This window comes from Cotesia typhae, unplaced genomic scaffold (assembly GCF_013202065.1).
Source record: "Cotesia typhae breed Kobodo isofemale line unplaced genomic scaffold, CoteBio_Ctyphae contig_48, whole genome shotgun sequence".
In the NCBI taxonomy this organism is placed as follows: Eukaryota; Metazoa; Arthropoda; class Insecta; order Hymenoptera; family Braconidae; genus Cotesia; species Cotesia typhae.
In genome coordinates this window covers 11,219,876-11,237,822 of record NW_027423756.1, presented here as the reverse complement: position 1 = coordinate 11,237,822, position 17,947 = coordinate 11,219,876, and the positions used below count along the sequence as shown (strand labels likewise).

Here is a 17,947-nt window from a genome sequence, read left to right as displayed (position 1 = left end):
AACCGTGAGTAAGTCTAATAATAGCAATAAAGCTTATAAAGAGTATTATGTATTATATTATAGACAATAATAAATAATAATATATGGATTTATTTATGTATGTATATGAGATTGGGTTAAAATAATACTATCGAGTATTACCGTGTAGAGGAATGAATTTTATCAGGCGTGCCATCGTTGAGATCTACAATTGATAGCCTTTTAACTTCTTATGTACATGCACATTTTACCTTGGAGACTATGCTAGATTACTTCTTGCTTGGCACATGCACCAATTGCTTACACTCTTGTCTAAGATATATGTATATATCTCGCGGTAGTTGTTGTATTATGCTCAGTTTGTGAACATAAGTAGCTTGATATGTCTGTCTCTCTATCAGATACACCGGCATTTCAACAGAGAAATAACTTTTATTTGAATAATCTCAAGCTAATCAGCCCAATCAACATATTCAATTATTCACAGGCCTCATTCTTACAATGTCTTTTATCTTATGTCTTATTGTTCGGTTATTTAATGTATCAATGTTCTCATTAATTTTAATTAACACGGTTTTTTTTATTGTTTTATGAAGTTCAAGTTGAATCCAATGCAATTATGTTAACATTTAATATTTAAATTAATTTTTAACGCATTGACAATTTAAATTTAGTCAGGTTTTATTCAATCATTGATTACTAATGAAAGTTATAAAAAAATTATTCATTGAATTTTAATAATTAATAGAATTACTTTTAGCCATATATAATAGCTAAATTTGTCATTAAAGACAAATTTGGGAATTAGGGAAATAAAGGATAAGGGGGAAGGGGGGGACCTTTACTCAGTAGGAATCTTCGGTAACTGAAAAAGTAATTCGGACAGTCCAGACCGGGACTCGAACCCGGATCGTTTGGTTACGCGCCAAAGGCTCTACCAGTTAAATTATCTGTCAGTTTTTTTTTCGATAAAAAACGCGTAATTATAAAATAGTTTACGCAGCAAAAGTAAATAGTAAATTCCGTATACAAACAATCTATACAATTGAAACTTATGTGCATATTCTTTCTCCGTATAGTGAAGTATACAATAATAAAATATGCATACTCAAATATGGAGACTAGTAAATATTAAAGGTATTTCCTTTCTTCCACAATTTAATTAACATGCTTGAATATTCTTTCTCTCAATTATTACCTCACATACATTAAATTACAGTTCATTAGCAGGTTATAAATACCAAACGTGCGTAATGTGTGCAAGTTGTAATTGAAGACGACCTTGGCACACTTAATGAATAGAAATGAGTAGACTCGACTTCGTTTTATAAATATTATGGGCTTAGATTTTATTTTTATGGCTCAATAAATTTTTTTTATGCCTCGAGTATTCATTATAATTTATGAGATAGCTATTACCTATTAAAAATTATATATTTTACAAATTTACTTACTAAACACATATACATGTTGGTTTATTAAGATAATATTAATAATTATGCACATAACAATAATAAATAGTTAATTCAAAAATTGTATCAAACAGTTTTAATATTTTGTAACGGGCTTCGGAATTTTTAATACGCTTGTACGTTTCCATACATATTTGTTTGTATATATACAAAAGGATCGTAAAATCACCGGGGCCCCTTCTACTTCATGTTTATTAATGCCCCATCGATTCTCCGTTTCACTCTCGTTTGCTCTGTTATATACAGAACCACACACGGAGATAATGAAACTGACCTAGGTTTAAGCGTTAGGCCGTAGCCGCCAAATGCTTCTTTAAATGCTTAATAAGTATCCATTACACTTGTTCGTACATTACCAATACTTTCTCGACAACAACACGCCCAAAATATATAAATATAATATACATTTATTAAAATAAATAGGAGGGCTGAAATATTTTTTCCATCTTTATAATTTTAAAAAATTCTAATTTTGACTTTGAAATTTTAATTTATTGAGGAGAAATAAATTTTGTTCAAATGTTACTAATTTTTTTAATTATTAATCAGCATGTTTAATTCATCATGCGCACGCATAGTACTGCAAAAGTAGTTTTATTTGTTTCTCTAATATACAATGTGACTGAGTAAAGTTATCCAGAAACTCTTACACAGGTATCATCTGCATTAAATTGCTGCTAATGCTTTTAAAATGATCGGTAATAAATTAATCCTCCTGCTGAAATTTATTTTCATCCTAAATAAAAACTCTTGGTTGATATAATGGTTGAATATAATTTATATAAAGTGTGTAAGTAAACATAAAAGGTATAATATGGAGTTTACTTCCTCCTGGCGCAATGTGTCGCCGATAAAAGCGATGATGCTGCCTTGCCTTGAGAGAATAACAACACCCAATGAAGATTGAAGCTCTTCTTACTGAATAAAATCGCGTTATTTTATCTTATATCTGTTCCCAGTATTATTATAAAGATACACCGAAGAGTATAATATAAAATACCGTGCTCATAAATTCATCAAAATCACCGATTGCCGGGGGGGATAATCCGCTCTCTCGTCATGTTTTTAGTTTTTATTGCGCAATTTCACGTGCCAGAACAGAAGCGATGCCGATAGTAATATCTTTACGATCGCGTTAAATAAATCATTCCTCTATACACACAACTTATAGCCTATTGAATAAGTATTCCGTGTATTCTAAAACATTTTATCAGTTTTTTTTTATTTTTAACATTAAAATCTACTTCTATTTTTTATTTCAACTCTAATTTAACAGGATCATAAATTTTTTATTTATGACACTGTAAAGCTTGATAAAAAAAAAAGAAAGAAAAATTTATTTTTAATAAAAAAAAAGGATAACCCTGACCCGTTTCATCTTTTAATTTTTTTTTTTTTTTTTTTTTTTTGGAAATTCAACTTCGAGATAAACGGTACGAAAAAAAAAAGAATTTACGGAGTAGAAAAATTACTAAAGGCATATCAAATCAGTCCTTCTGACTAGTTAAGTAAATGAATGTCCAGCGGAGCCATTACAGTGGCAGATAGATAGATGTACGTGGACAGAAGCAGCTACCAACTACCAGAGAGTAGAGAGCACCAGGATGATAGGATAAAACTAGAAGAAGAATAAAGTTTAACGAAGTGTGCGACGCGTGCGGTTAGTCCGGGCGCACGTTCATTCGCCGACTCACCTGCCGCTCATTAGAAGCCTTATCGCTAATTAATCCGTACGGCGGCAGCGTCACGGCTCTCGTGTCGTCCGTTCCTTGGTTTCCCTCTTTTACGTAGCTTGCACTTCCTGAACTGGTTGCCCGCGAGGCCCACAAACTACAACGTATCTGCCACGCAACCGTATATACTTTACTCTCCTTTGTACCCTCCTTTGCCTGCTCGAGTGTTTTACGAGCCGCGGAATTCCCCTTTCTCCTCTTCCCCGACCAAGGGTTCAGGGACCGTGACGTTAATTATCACGACTTTGAGGTATGAGAAAATAACTCGCGAAAACATATTCATTTCATCTACTGGCAATTACCAGGAAAATTCCTTTATTTCATGAAAATTTATAGTTTTATTATTTTTTAATTGGTTAACACGATCGTTAAATTAAATTACACATCAACTATTAAATTGATATTATTTTTTGAGCGAGTTTTAAATTAACTTCTCGGTATTTAGAAAAGTTGAACTCAAAAATACGCACGTACGTTCGAATAGTGGGCCACGTGACATAGGCGTGAGCAAGGTGCGATGGAACAATGCCATCGGAGTTCTTCGAGAAGGAATGTCGTTACGGCGCACCCATCTTTTCAATCTGCTTGTCGACGACATCTACGACGAGCAGTTGAGCACTCGACGACATTACACTTAACTCTTTACTCTTTAAAACGACACCAGACATTTTATCCTATCCGTTAATTCATTCCATACGTTTCTATTTCCATTCCTATTTCCATTTTCATTGACCTTGCCTGTCTCTCTCGCTCTCGTTCTGAAAATTACTCAATAGACAATAAATTATATCCCACCAATTAAATCCCAAAAGTACATAAATTCAATAAAAATCTAAAAGCAACAGCTTAGACATTCACATAAAAATAAACATAAAAAGTATTTTTCAAAGAAGCGCCGATTCATTGCGGCATACACTTGATAAAATCGGTACCAATCGATCATCGCGGCATCCGGTTTCTCTTGTCTACGTGAGCGACCTAACTATTGTTCGTATTAAATCGTTCGTCACGAGTCATCGCCAGTGTATCATCACACACTCCATATAAATAACCAAACGTCTGATGATTCAAACTGCGTCACAATAATATAATTAAGCAGCCAAAAAAAAAAAATTTATCAATTTTTTACCATCATAACGGCAAATATTATCAACTTCTTCAATTCTTCGATATAATGTGTGCTTTTTCTTGTACAACAATTAAATTAATTGAGAAAAAAATTCGTCGACAATCAAAACACCGTGGTTATTATGGGTATGATTGTAATTACGATTGTGATTATAATTGGGATAATGTTGATCGCAATGCCATTGTGTCGGTTTATTTCGTTGGCGTGTTGCGTGTGTTCATATATATATAGTACAGTGTTGACGGTAACGAAGAGTGTCGTTGGTGGCGTGACCTTATTCCTGCTTGAAATAATACGCGACCGGCGTACCGAAACAAAGAATATAAAATGACGCCCAACCACATAAAACAGAAGCGATCGCGGCCATTGTATACGACTTTGCTCAACATCAGCACTCATTGTAGGTAGTACTACGTATGTCGTTTAGAGTGAAAAATATTTTCAACCCAGACATCAAATATAATAAAAGTAATCATCATCAATAATATATAAAACACATATTTTTATGTATATTGTACGTGAAGATGTCCCACTTTAAGTCTATATATTTATTTAATTTATTGCTCTTATTTTTTTATTTATTTTTTATCTGCCTTGATCGCACTTTGAATTGAAACAGCACCCATAATATTTACATTAAACCAATTTTATGGCGTGTAATTAAAGTAGAGTGGAATTAACAGGTGACGAAGGGCCGGCATAAATACTAAGTCTACGAAGACTGTGTCTCGAGCTGGTGGAACATTACCTGAAGAAAAATAAAGCGAAAAAAATATATATTATAAAAAATAAAAAGAACAAAAAAATATAAAAAAGAAAAAAAATTAAACGGCAAGAAAAAGGACGGGGAAAGAGGGTTTTATATAGACTCGTGAATATGCATAGGTCAGAATGGGACGACGAGCTGCACGATAAGGGCCGGGTTTAAACTTTTTTCTCCTTTTTTATGTACACACTTTTTATGCCTCTTATAAATTTTATACACTTGTATTTAGTATTTAACTCCCGTGCTAACTGCCACCGCTGTCATTAACCATTTTTATTTTTTCATTGGATTTTACCCTTCTGTCTCTTTATTTTTTCTCTGAATCTTACTAACTTAATGTACTATATACTATAGCTATACAATGAGGTTTATTTCGGGTTTTAAAATGGTCCTCGATTAGTATGCGCCCGAAATGATCGAGTCGTAGGGGCTGCGGGCCAGGTTTTTTTTTTAATTCTCCTGATACTTTATGACTACTTCCTTTTAGAGTATACATCTAGCTAGTAGTTGTAAGTTGTAACAGCAGAAGTAAAGCAGTATAAAACCGGTAGGTATAAATGACTCGACGACCTGCAGAACTTACTTCCTTTTTCCCGCGATGCCCGATCAAAAAATCATGAATATTCATCAACCATTCCCGTACACCCTACACTGGGTCTACGAGTGTCACATGTTCTGTGGAACTTTTACGTTGAGATAGACACTAGACGATATACAAGTAACAGATACCGAATGTACATTATATTACAAACTTAGACATCGTAAAATTGCGGTAATATTCACTGATAGAAGGATTTGTCAACATTTAATTTGTTTTTCAATATTATCTGTTGATAAATCGTATTACTAATTCTAAAAGGGCGTAATATAACAGCACATGAGTACAGAGCGACGTGGTTGAATTTAGTAAGTTAGGTTTAATCAGTATTATACAGTACAGTACAGTACAAAGTGAGCATTTATTCAAATAATCGAGGAACAGACCAATGTGCCAAGGGTACCGTGGATTATCGATGGTCTGGCTTCTAGTTTGCGGTCTGGGCGAAGTGATGAACCGATACCCGAGCAAGCTTATTGGCTTAATAGGCCTGCACTAATGTTATGGTAATACAAATACCGATACCGACAGAAATGCCAAAAGGCGTTTCAAGTTTCTCTAATTACAGAAAATTCTCCTCTACTTATACATGTTACAATACACATTACATAGACTCTTAATTTATTATTGTACCGGTGGGTGAACATTTTTCGTTTTATTTCTGATTGCCACAAAACGATAAGCCATTCTCTCCTTGACCCAAATCTTATGATGGATTTCCATTACTGCCACCAATTGTTCTGCTCCGAGTTGCCTACGAAGTACAAAATAATTCACAGCTTTCAAGTGTACGTTCTTTATGACTTGCCATGTATTATTATCGTTAAGAATTTTAGTGTACAATTAAAATTAGCCTAGCTGCTTAATAAATGGCTTTCAAACAGTCCAAATAATTATTACAATAAAAAAAAAAGTCTATTAAAAAATGTTTTACTCCAGTTGTTGGCAGTGTATACTTAAATTAATATTCAATATGTGATTAACTTGTACAGATATCATTCTCGGGCGTGAAATAACGTTGATATTAAATTCGACATCTGTTACAGTTGAAACATATAATATTACTGAATAATGAGAAAAAAAAAAAGAAAAGAAATGGCGATTAATGTTTAGAGGCAGCTTTTTAAAACCCACTGACAGGAATAGCAGCAGCAGCAGACACACTTAACTTCCGGGGAGCCCCCGGTCAGCTAAAACTAATGCACCAATGCAACGTGATGTGGTGTACAGTGTACAATATATAGTAATGTATCGCATACAGCAGCAATGTAATGTAATGTAATGTAATGTAATGTAATGTAATGTAAGGAAGGAAACGCGAAATAAATATAGTAACGCGCGGCGAGTAGTCGACGGCAAATGGAGAGGCGAGAGAGAGGCTTACACACTTACTCACACTCTTGCACACTTACACCGGGAATTGGAACTGGAACTGGACGGTAGCCCAGCCAGAAAGATACATATTTTTAAATATTTTAGTCACGGCTCCGCAATCGCCCCGTCACGCAGCCTTGCCACCTACCGGCTTATTACGTCCATACATCTATATATCTATATTTTTAAGTTAACTACTTTACTAGCGTAGTATAGACCAGCCAGCTAGACCGCTGTGTTTTCGACTTAATATTTTCACGGTGAAGTATACTACTGATTACTTCTTACTTCTTGCGCTATTAATATAAATGTATATACTCCTGTTATGGCTTTTATTCAGGGTAATTTAATTTTAACTTCGACTTCAACTTCAACTTGTATTTTATCTCTGGTTCTCCAGCAATTACCGGTGACGATGGTACTCAACTTCAGTGTACTCACGTACCGATTGCCATTACATTAGATTCAACTGTTCTGTAGAACATTACGTGGAAATAAACACATCACTTGCATGTGTCTGGTCTCTAACTCTCACTCTGGTCTGTCTGTAGATCGCAGGTTTTGTAGACATGTTATAATTATTTTATATTATTCGACGAGCATACGATGTGTTCGGTAGTATTATATAGCAATTCAGCTGGGAACTGCTGCAACGGCCGCAGCAACTGCTCACTCACCACGTCGGTGGTCAGTCGTTGACTAATTTATTAATCAAATTCTGCAGATGCGACATTCCGAGGCTTGTTATACTGCGGCTAAGCCAGTTCTACGTCGGGTATTTTACTTTTATTTGTCTACTCATCAGATGCTTTTTGTTTGTTATTTATTATAGCTTTCCTGAGGGATTTTTACCATCGGTATACTAGCTGGATTTATTATTAATTTTATTGTAATTGTAATCTGATATTATTTATTATTTTTCGGAGGTACATAAACGCCCGTTTAACGCGAAATATATTATTTTATAATAATAGTTGAATTAATTCATCGCGTGCCGCGGATTACGGGACAACGTAAACCCTATTAGCATAGCATAAACATAACTTTGCATACGAGAACAGAGGAGATTCCTTCAATCAAATAATTTGTCTTGAATTTATAATAAAATAACAATCTAACGACAGATCTTTATTGACATTTTTATTTATTTATGCATTCACTCTTTTGATAGCATTAATAAATCATTCTTTATTTTAATTAATTATTTAAGAGGCGTTAAATTGTTATTAGTTACTTGTGTTACTTATATTGTATATGATATTTATATTACCATAATTTTATTTATGGAATTTCTTTTAATATTAATTTTTAAATGCTTGTTGAATAATTTTCGTGTACACTCAGCGAAAGAAAAATTATTGACCAGACAAGAATTTATTCGTTCAATAATTTGTTGAAATGATTAATTTTTTTATTAAACAATATCAATATTTTTTCTTTGTGTCAAGAAAATTTTTATCTCTTCTTGTACATATTTGTACTTATATTTTTGAGCTGGCAGACGATTTATTTTTCAGTGATTTTAAACTGAGTATGATAATAGCAGGTGAACGACACAAGAGTGAGAGTTAACCCGTGAGAAGTAACGGTTATCCGTCCAATACCCGACGACATTGTCACCGGAAGTCGTGGCCCATCTTTACATGTAACCTCTATGCTCTATAGCCTATACTCATGACCACGAGAAGTCATTTTAGCAACTTTACACCACTACATGCTCATGTGATTCTTTTGTTTCAACTTCTATGTTTCTCATCATCATCATCTTCCTCTACTGCATCTTTTCAAATCAAACTAAAGTTAAAACTTCATTTTAAAAATTAATTTTTATCAAGAAAAATATTCTTAGTCTGAGAATATGATTAGGAAAAGTTTGATAAGCTTAAGTAGAATAATTAAGTAGGAAATTTCTTGAATTAAAAAATTATTATTGGTACATATAAATTTTATTTGGTTATGACATATTTGATTAAACTAAAAATGATAAACTCCAAGCATACTAAAGCTTAAATAAAAATGAAATTGAGCTGACGTGATAAAGATTCCTCAAGTAATGGGAATGAGTGAAATTCACGTGCGAAATCTGACACAATACGAGTTTAATGAGTAGACGCGTCATTAAGGGATATGACGTTAGTAGACAGACTTTATATGGAGAGAGACGGAGTGAGAGTTTAGTTCGAAGGGGTGAGTAGATGGGCGAACTTGATGGAAAGAACGCTGAGAGTAGAGTAAAGTACGAGAAAGAAGCTATAGGTGTTCTCGCACATGAACCTGCGGTGGAACTGAAGGCAGCCTCGTCCCTGGAAAAATGCGAAGCTCCGTCTCCCCGAATATATTTCCATACATCAGCTTCGTCTCCGTATACTCTGCACCGTATATACTGGGTCTCGGTGAGCAGAGCGAGCACACTCGCGGCTACTGACGGCGGATGACGGAGACAGAACGACGAGCTCGAGAGAGAAGTTAAGTATTTTCTCGCATTTTATGAGTAGAGAAAAGAGACTGGAGGAGCTGAGGGGCTGCTCGGGGCCTTCAGAATAAATCCAACTAATTAGACTAGGAAAAACCGCGGATTAATTACCCGACGCAGATCCTACTCTCTCTCTCTCTCTCTCTCTCTCTCTCTCTCTCTCTCTCTCTCTCTCTGTTACTCCGGGTTCCACTTGTGAGCACGGTGCATTTCCACGGTTAAATTATTTTTAACATTTTTCGTTAAGAGGATGTATGAGAGACTCTCAAAAGTTTTGTGGTTTAATACAAAGTTTACTAGAGATTTTTACCCATTAAAACTTATTCTCTCTTATTATTATTTTTATCATTTTCTCCATGAAAATATTTTATAAAAAAATATGTATTGAATTATTAAAAATAAATAAAAAGTGAATAATACACTGATAAAAAATTAGTTTAATAAAAAGCATAATTTTAGAAAATTTTTTTATTTTAAATTTTGAAAAAAAAATTCTCGAGTCAACTAAAATTTACTTAAACCTAGAAAAGTTTCAGATCGGCGTATAAAAATATTTATAATATGTATAAAAAAATTTCTTATTAATGACTATTTTAATATGTCCAAATAATAGTTAAAATATATGAAATATTTACAAAAATCAGCCAAAAGATAGATATTAAAAATATATTTTTTACATAAATTTTTTGATGGGGATAAAGCTGTTAAAGAAATAATAAAACTAATTTAACCAAATAATAACAACAGTAATTTATTACAATATAGTGAAAATGTGGTTTTAAATTTAAAATGGATTTATATTTTCGATAGAATCTGTTATTTGTTGAGATTTTGGAGTTAATGGTAAACAAGAGGTACTCCCATTGTATTTTTTATTCCGGTTGGGTGAGTTTTTCAACGCAATCACGAAGAATTGTTCCGTCCTCTTGAGTTTGAAATAACAACGTTATTCTTGAGTACATTGATCCCCAGAAAATGCTGATGCCCTTTAAAATAAAACGCTCTGGTTATATACATTGAGTGAGAATATATATAATATATATATTATATATGTATATATTGAGATAAGAGTGAGCTGCACTACTCTTTACTCTTTACTCTCAGCTCTCAGCTTGGAGGCAAGTAAATACCCGGTGACGACAGCCAGAATGAGGATGACGACTACGGCTCTGACGGTGCCGGTAAAATAAAACCAAGAAGGAGCGTTTAATGTTGAATGTTATGAAGACTAGCAGAAGAGTATAAGAGTGTTGGAACGAGGGGTTAACTATCTGTATATACTCACCTTCACGAGCGAATAGAAACGAGTGAAGAACTCTCCGGGTACTAGCCCAGTGTCGCGATCAGAGTGTTTGCGAGTCGCTCGAAAGCTCTCTCGGTAAAGCACCAAATATATACGATGAACACCCTAGCAGTCAGTGGTACGACGGATAGTGGAATAAGACCGAAATGCAGATTTATCCTGTGACTCTCAAGGCCCCCAAAACCGAGCCCTCGATCTCCATCCCCCGTCTAGTAGACACTAGACAACATTTAAAACCTTACATTACCTTCGACTGGGAGCAGGAGGCTCTCACGCTTCAACTCTTTCTCGAGAACTAAACTCCCGGATTTTCTTTTTTTTCCTTTAACTCTTCTCTCCTGTTATTCTTCGTTTGCCTCATCGCAAAATGCATCTGAAGATTACAACCAAAGTTCTGTTCTAAAATTTGAATAGAAAAATAATTTTATAATAATATTTCTGCATAAAACTTATGAAATTTTATGAGAGTACTCGTAAAAAAATTTTTTGACGTCCTCACTGAAAAAAAAAAAAAAATAAATTTCATTTAAGAGAAAAATTCTAAAATCAAGTAAAATTTATTTTTTTCAAGAAAAATTTTCGTTAAATAATTTCCTTACTTAAATCAAGACGATGAAGCTTTTTAAAATGATTTTTTGCTTGAAAAATTTTTCTTAAAAATCAAGTTCATTTTTTTTTTTCAGTTCTGATATGAAAATTGGCCATATCAGAGCATATATTGCCATCAGAAAATTTTTTCACAAAAAAAAATATTCACTCAAGACTCTGTAAGCAATCTTTATGAAATTTAAAACTATGTTATTTAATTTTCTTTATTTAAAAAAGCAATTTATTTATGAAAGAATATATATTAAGTGTCTGTCGGACAGTTAAAACTTTTTGTCAGCGACATTATAAAAGTTCTTTTTACCATTTATGACAAAAGTTTATAAACTGGAGAGTGGAGAGTATATAGCAGGGTAATCTATATTTTTCAGCTTCAACAAGCTGTCTAATAATTCACTTTATGCAAATAAAAAAAACCCGGGATCTTGTGCCCCAGAGTCTGCATACGCAGCCGGATATATCAACCAGCCAGCTCTCCTCTCTCTCTCTCTCTCTGTGTACAAAATACACACGGGTCACCATATTTTTCCCTAAAAATTTAGCATAGCCCACACCGATAAATCAAACTGACCGTTATAAAAAAAAAAAAAAAAAAAAAAAAAAAAACGGCGAAAAGGAAAAAAATAAAGAACTAAGCCCACATCTTTATCCCGCCGCGGTTTATTTAGCATACATATGTATTAAATCCAAAGAGGAGCTATATGCGCATACAATAAGTGTAGCTATATCCATATCGCATCGGTGTACAGTTGAATAGATGGATATATTTCTATAGAATACAATACAGTATCAGTTAGTGTATACCACTCGAGTGGACTCTGACTCGAAATGAGAAAATGCGGTCAGTGTATTTTGTATGCAGTGTCTACTCTTTAAACAAAACGATCAGTCACGTTAACACGTTTCGACGGTCACTCATTTTAACCGTCTGACACTTTAGCAAAAAATGTCGTCCTATCAGCGAACTAGATTTCGTAACAAAACTAAACAGTCGGTACGTAAAAGAGAAAGCGTCCTTTTTCTCCGCGACTAAATAAATAAAAAACTATCATATATATTGCATGTAGAAAATAAAGTGAAAAACAGACAGAGATGATGAATTGCCGAGGTAAGAAAGAGGGGGTTGGGTAGATAACGCCCAGTACCATCAATCAAAGTTCATACCCGGCAATGACGCAGCCTCAATACTCTTTTATTTTTACTACATCCTACTCTCCTTTTTATTAACTTATTTTTTTCCAACCACCTCGTTCTCCTCCTTATACCTCTATCGTAACCTCACCACAACTGCTATGCACTCTGCTTTACACTCTCTTGCTTACTATAACGTTAGTTCAATGACTAGACGTACAGTCTTTTCCTCGGCTATTTATTTTGTCTTAAACAATTTTCTTTTAGCTCATCATAATTTTCTTTTGAAAGTTACCCAGTATTTATTTATAACCCGTCGACCAGCGAATAATTGCACACTTATTTTCTCCTTATCTCTTATTAAATACTGTTAAAACACTAGTTAATATTTAGTAAGATTTATTAACTGTTAATAAATGATTTTTTTATATCAGATGATATAATAAATATTTAATAATCGTTAAAAATTTTTCAATCAAAAGTTTTTTTCAAATCTATAAAGTTTTTATTTTATATTTATATTTTTTGAGCAAATTTATAATCAAAACTATTGATAAATGAGTTTTCAATATTTGCTAATTAAATAAATATTAATTAACAATTAATAAAAGTATTCAAATTAAAAAAAAAAAATATTTAGTTATATTTAATAAGTAATCAAATTTTCTCTTAATAAGTGAATTAATTAACAGTTAATAAACTCTCTTTATCACTTAAACGCTAAAAAATAGACGGCAAATTGCAGTACGAGGTAGGTAAAAAAATAAAATGCAGCAGTTGAACAGTAGAAGTGGTTCGGGAGTTTAGTTAGAAGCAGTTCGCGAGCGGAGGGTAATTTTGAGAACTCGGAGATAATCTCAAGCTGATAAGAAATGCGGTGGTGGTTGTTGTGGGCCCTGAAGGGTTGTGTCAGCGTGACGGTTACAGTCACGGTCATACGATTCCCCTTTTTAATGCTCTACACACATATACACACCTTGAGGCGTAGTGTGCTCACCGAGTAAGCTACCAACAGGAGCATCTGACATATTCAATCGAAAAGACTTTCCTCCAGTCCAGCACCTTTACTATTACACTCACATATTATTATTATTATATAGCCCTGCACTCCTGTACTACTCTTTGCAGATTTTATCTCGGAGGTCACGGTGCTTATGCGCCTGCCGCTAACATATTTTTAAGTGACTCGCGGTCGCCGTGTACGGCATGCATCACTAACAAATACAAATACAAAATACTCTTTCTTACTCGTGAGGTTTTTATAAGTACACACATTAACCAACCCAAGAGTAATAGTAGTTGAGAGTTTTATTACAGGCGAAAAAACAGCCGCTGGGATGATGGCACCTGCCTTGCAAGGTGTTTCCAAAAACTCAGTCTCGTCCTTGCACGTATCTCCGGCATCTCAACATCTTTCACTCGTTGATGATGATCTTGGACTTGGATTTTTGATCTCCTGAGGCGCCAGTAGCTCGCTTTCCAACAAAATATAAAACTTAATAAGACACCGGACTCCGGTATGTATTAGAGTGATGATTTTCTAACTTATGGGAGGGTACTTTGTCAAGTGCCCTGATTGATCTACTATATACTCTTCTCGTCGTTTATGACATATCCAGCGTGTCCGCGATGACACGACAATTTTTTCTACTGTCTGACAGCTGATGGTTAGACTAAAATTATTGCTAATAACCGGAAAATACCGAGAGATTAGTTTTTTAAGTGGCTTAAAAACGCAGCTACTTAGTACCTGTTACCATTATCTTATCTGATCCTTTTTACGAGTTGTTTTCTACCAGATAAACCCACTGTAATTAGCTAACGTATTATTGTACCTATCCTTTTTCGAATGAGATATTTTTATGATTCCTGTATTTTACAAACAACTTCCACGAAAAAAGTTTATTATCTAGACAAACAAACAAAAAATTTTTGTAGCTATTTTATATTTATTTTCAGCGAAAAAGTTTATCTTATTCATCTTCATGTCCCGTGAAAAAATCTGCTGATGCGTTTATAGAAAATTTGATATGTCAACAATAATTTGACATGAAAATTTGCCATATCAGACCATATTTAGCTTGATATGACTTGAATATGGTCATTTATATCCATACATAACTTTTCGACCAAATATAGTTTTAAAAATTTCCTACAGAAGGCGCATGGTCGCTAAATTTTCTCCATACAAGAGATTTAAGTTTGACTCGTTATAACTAAAAATCTTTTTTGACATTCGTTTGTAGTGTAATCAACTGCTAATTCATTTTTTGTTTAATACAACAAATGATAATCGACGTATATATCTCTAAAAACTTCGAATTAAAAAAAAAAATATTATCGTCAAGTCTAAAAATAAATTTAAAAAACCCAATTATTTTCTTTATTAAACTCAGACTTTTGTCCAAGCACATTTGATAATTTTTTCATCGAATATACTTTCACGTGGCACGCGCGCAGGTGAATAACTCTGCAGGTGAATCTACGAATCCTCCAGGGATATATTTCGTGGGACGATTCACTGTTGCCGATTTCTCACAGCGATCCTGCTCCGTCTGATCAGTAAGACTGTGCGCGTGTTAGTAACACCTGCAGCCTTATTGTCAATTTGAGCTCTTTATACTTAAGTTACGAGCCGAAACCATAACATATTTATCCACGTATATGCTTAGTAGTTCTATAGACACTCAAAAAAAAATAACTCGACATTTATATCCGTCGATGACAATAGCTTTAGGTCAACTCATGCTCTTAGCAGTTTATTGAGCAATTTTTTTTATTTTTTCTCGACTCACCCAATATCTGCCTTTCAGATAGGGGTAATTTAGCCGTGAGTGTATTACATTATACTTGACTAATAACAACAAAAGTTTCATCAGCAGAATTACTTGCTAATCATTCATGTTCGGAGTTTTTACACACCTGGTCGATGTATTACAAATTGCCATGAATTTTTTTTGAATATTAATTTATGACATAAATTTTAAACTGTAAACTGCAAAGAGAACATACCCATAGTGATACAAATTTTCTACTTTATCTTTGGAGCTAATGGAACCTCCTCTGAGCGAGTTCAGTCGACGAGATAAAGCAACAACTGGTGTAGAGAGTAGTTGGACCTCTGCTCGGGAAAACTCGTTCCCTCTCAGTGAAAGCTGCTCGGCGGAGTAGAGCTTGCGAGCGAACAGAGCGCCTTGCTTTGGCGACTTCCGGCAGCTGCGCTCTTTTCCGGGAACTCAACCGCCGAGAGTTATTCCGGTAAGTCTCGAGATGTCTGCCTTATCGATGGCATTATCGTACCTTGATGTTAAACATACGTCTGACATAAGATTTTCCTGTTTTTGCACTCAACTTCTGTGCTGAGATAATTTAAAAAAAAAAAAAATTAATTACTTTTTAAAATAACACTGGTTTTAATTTATGTAATCAGCTGGTAATAATATAATATAAATTTATTCAATTACATGCAAGTGCTCAAAGTGGATTATTCGTAGCACGCACATCCGTCGTCGTTGAAATAATGTGTGTGTGTACAATACATTTTTGTCGCGGGAAAAAAATAAATAAAAAATAAAAATAAAAAGGAATTAACTGAGTCACGACGATGAGATGAACACCGCTCACGTACGCAACTTGCTGTAGAATGACAGTTGTTCTATCGTAGGGACAATCGACTTACTGAAGACACATGACTCACGCACATTTCATGACCCTGTTGTTACTCTTTTCTCTCTCTCTCTCTCTCTCTCTCTCTCTCTCTCTCTCTTACTCTCCTCTTTTTCATGTGCGTACAGAAACACACGCGCTGAAATTTTTCAGAAACAAACTGAGTTATTACTTTTAAACACAATACCAAACATTATTTTCAGCAGTCACTCGTCTTGTTTTATCTTATATACTTACACATACGTCAGACATTAAGCTCTTATTTACGGAATACATGCCCGTTTGCTTCTTTACTGTACAAATGTATGTATGGGAACTTGATTATGTATTCCGGTAGAATCATCAACTTCCACTGACGTACGTGTGTGTGAATTTCATTTTATACTCAATTCCATAATCAGATCTGTAGGTTTGTAGGGCTTTATTAATTCAAATCTGCTTGTAAGTAACTTTGGAAAAGTTTTGTAGTTGTATTGATATTTTTAAAAAATTAATACTTAATATAAATAAGGAATATAATTGTCCTAAATTTTAATTTTTATTTGTACTGAAAAAAAAAAAAATTAACTTGATTCAATAAAAAAATTTTTGGACCAAGAAAATTATTTTGAAGAGTTTGATTGTCTTGAATCAAAATAAAAAATTTTTCAGTTCAAGATTTTTTTTTTTTTTTTTTTTTTTATGTGAGTTTACTGTTATAAAAAGTAAAGTTTAATTGAATAAAATTAAACGACTTGATTTATGTGAAATAATTTTTTTATGAGAGTGAAAAGTGTAACAGCAGTATCACATCGAACATGAGCAATATAACTTTATATAGCGGTGTTTTATGATCCAGTAAAAACCTGTTAAGTAAATTAATTTGAATAGGCTTTTACTTTCGCAGAATCCCATAAAATGGAGTAAGCTTCGTGATGTGCATTGAATCTCATCCGGCAGACTCTCATCGACAGCACCGATGACGAAATTCAGGTGTAGGATAGTATTACCTACTCTGGTGGATGAGTTTTGGTGAAACATTGGCAAACACGATCAACGTAATACGTTGATACGAAGGTACAGTAGAGAGAAGCAGAGTAGGAGACGGACGAAGGTAGATGATGTCAAGAGAGAGTGTCAAGAGATTGAGGGGTGTAGTACGATATATAGCGAGAGGGACGGATATCGCTGCGATTGAGGGGGTGTGTATTACTCTGGCCCGCGAGGGAGACAGCTGCAGCTGCGAAATAGAACACTCTACGGTGTATCGCGGACGACGAACGGTGTACGAAAGAGAAAGAGAGAGAGAAGGGAAGATTGGAGAGCAGGAGCACGGTGATTGATTTTTGTCGTGGCTTTGGTTGTCACTGGTATCCCACTATCCGCGATTGTGCAGAGAAACCAGTCGTTGGCGTAGTGTGTACACAGACACAACTGTCGACGTCGGCGTCCCGACGCCGTCCACCGATTGGCGGTTACCACTCCCGAGAGGCGGCGCTAATCACCAGACCGTGCAGAGAACTTGTGAGTGAGTAAGTCTATTGCACTCGCTTCAAAAGCACTTTGTGTGCATCCAGATGCTTTTTATCTTTCTCTTGCTCTTGCTCTCAAACTTTTGCCGGCGACCTCCTCCTCACTCCTGCACCCAGTCCCGAGAGTTACGCAGTTTTTGCGTTAGCCTGACTAACACCAAGTGTCGCTTCATCTTCAGCTCCGTGTCTAAGTGAGAACAGAATGT

The 17,947-nt window shown here is 34.5% G+C and overlaps 1 protein-coding gene across 2 annotated transcripts in view; it reads left to right on the top strand.

Moving 5' to 3' along the window:
- The window catches only part of LOC141529740 (uncharacterized), a 178,111-nt gene that overhangs the window by 54,136 nt on the left and 106,028 nt on the right, over nt 1-17,947 (top strand). The gene's annotated exons all lie outside the window — the stretch shown is intronic.